Source organism: Gobio gobio (genome assembly GCF_949357685.1).
Source record: "Gobio gobio genome assembly, chromosome: 5".
Classification (NCBI taxonomy): domain Eukaryota; kingdom Metazoa; phylum Chordata; class Actinopteri; order Cypriniformes; family Gobionidae; genus Gobio; species Gobio gobio.
In genome coordinates, this window is record NC_137101.1 from 2,210,407 (window position 1) to 2,213,025 (window position 2,619).

Here is a 2,619-nt window from a genome sequence, read left to right on the forward strand (position 1 = left end):
ACGATACGATACGCATCACGATACTGAAGTCACGATACGATACGCATCACGATACTGAAGTCATGATCCGATACGCATCACGATACTGAAGTCACGATGCGATACGCATCACGATATTGAAGTCACGATACGATACGCATCGCGATACTGAAGTCACGATACGATACGCATCACGATACTGAAGTCACGATACGATACGCATCACGATACTGAAGTCACGATACGATACACATCACGATATTGAAGTCACGATATGATGCGCATCACGATATTGGAGTCGTGATACGCATCGTGATACTGAAGTCACGATACGATACGCATCACGATACTGAAGTCACGATACGATACGCATCACGATACTGAAGTCACGATACGATACGCATCACGATACGATACACATCACGATACTGAAGTCACGATACGATACGCATCACGATACTGAAGTCACGATACGATACGCATCACGATACGATACACATCACGATACTGAAGTCACGATCAAACGATCAGTTTCTGTGAGAAAACCAGCAGTATTTATGCTATTATTTTACCTCTTATCAGACAAACGTGATCATCTCTGAGCTCAGCCATAACTTCCGCTAAGTGAGGTCAAAACACGAGCCTGGTCATAGATATATCGATGTAGATGCCTCATTCGATTGATCCGTACAAGTGCTAATGAGGCATCTACATATACATCTATGACCAGGCTCGTATTTTGACCTCACTTAGCGGAAGTTATGGTGGAGCTCAGAGATGATCATGTTCGTCTGATAAGAGGTAAAATAATAGCATAAATACTGCTGGTTTTCTCACAGAAACTGATGGTTTGTCTAGATAAGACCCTTATTCATCGTCTGGTATCGTTTAAAGCCCTTTAAAGCTGCACTGAAATTGTCATTTGGACCTTGAACCGTTTGGAGCCCATTGAAGTCCATTATATGGAGAAAAACCCTGGACTGTTTTCATCCAAAAACGTAATTTCTTTTCGACTGCAGAAAGAAAGACATGGACATCTTGGATGAGTAAATTATCAGCAAAAGTTTATTTAAAAGTGAACTAATCCTTTAAGGTCAGGGGAATTACCTGCATCTACAGGAAGACGGACAGACGGATGGACGGACGCACTAATGGAAAAATGTTTTGGACAGCCATGCTTTTCCACAGACTGAAACAATTAAGTGCATTCAGTGTGATTTCAGAGGTGGTGATCGTCAAAAGAGAGAGAGAGAGAGAGAGTGTGTGTGGGCCGCGAGCGTCTGACAGCATAATTGCAGGTGCGCGCTCAAAGGCAATTAAACTCAGAGAGAAACAGACAGAAAGCGCGCGAAATGGGACGCGGCCGTGGTTAAGACCCAATTCAGCACTGCTGATGAAACATCATCAAATTCCCCGAAACACTAAAGCAAACACGCGATGAATGCTGATTATTCATCTCAGATAAAGCGTGTCTCACCCGTGTGATTGGCCGTCGGATGGCGCCGGCGCGTCGCTCAAACTCCCGCTGGCGCTGTTTAATCAGGCGTGCGCGGCTCTCAGACGGGGCGGTTCAGACCTGTCGAAACGAGTCACCCAACATAGACCTGAGAAAAAACACAGATTCAGATCACCCACACGCACCAGAGAGAACTGTAGAGAAAGAAAACTTTGCAGGATTCTGTGCATTGTGACATTCACGGTAATATTCTCGCTGTAATCATGTTTAAAATGCACTATCCAAACTAATTCAAGAACGCTTTGGAATATAGATCAAAGTTTGGTCTCATTTTAAAGAAGACACTCTGCAGATTATTGCTCAAATTATGAAAGTATGAAAAAGTTATGGAAGTTTAAATCTACTGTAAATGAAAAATACTGTACTAAATATGTTTTATTTCATATAAAATATATATTGTTATTAGAACGTTTGTTCAAAGTTATCTGGTCTTTAATAATGTTCTCAGAACGTTCTCTCAACGTTATGAGCAAACGTTCTTCCAGTGATGTTAATAGAACGTTCGTTCAAAGTTATCTGGTCTTTAATAATGTTCTCAGAAAGTTCTGTCAAGGTTCTCTCAACGATAACTTTGAACGAACGTTCTATTAACGTTACTGGAAGAAAGTTTGCTCATAACGTTGAGGGAACCTTGACAGAACGTTCTGAGAACATTATTAAAGACCAGGTAACTTTGAACAAACGTTCTATTACCGTCACTGGAAGAACGTTTGCTCATAACATTGACGGAACCTTGACAGAACGTTCTGAGAACATAATTAAAGACCAGATAACTTTGAATGAACGTTCTATTAACGTTACTGGAAGAACATTTGCTCATAACGTTGAGGGAACCTTGACAGAACGTTCTGAGAACATAATTAAAGACCAGATAACTTTGAATGAACGTTCTATTAACGTTACTGGAAGAACGTTTGCTCATAACGTTGAGAGAACCTTGACAGAACGTTCTGAGAACATTATTAAAGACCAGATAACTTTGAACAAACGTTCTATTAACAATATATATTTTATATGAAATAAAACATATTTAGTACAGTATTTTTCATTTACAGTAGATTTAAACTTCCATAACTTTTTAACACTTTCATATTTTGAGCAATAATCTGCAGAGTGTCTTCTTT

The 2,619-nt window shown here is 40.1% G+C and overlaps 1 protein-coding gene across 1 annotated transcript in view; it reads right to left on the reverse strand.

The window, feature by feature from the left end:
- Positions 1-1,583, reverse strand: part of fam180a (family with sequence similarity 180 member A) — a 27,498-nt gene extending 25,915 nt beyond the window's left edge. Inside the window, exon 1 of the mRNA XM_079817022.1 lies at positions 1,457-1,583. The gene's annotated coding sequence lies outside the window, so the exon portion shown is untranslated. The remainder of the gene's footprint in view (positions 1-1,456) is intronic.
- Positions 1,584-2,619: the final 1,036 nt, after the last annotated feature.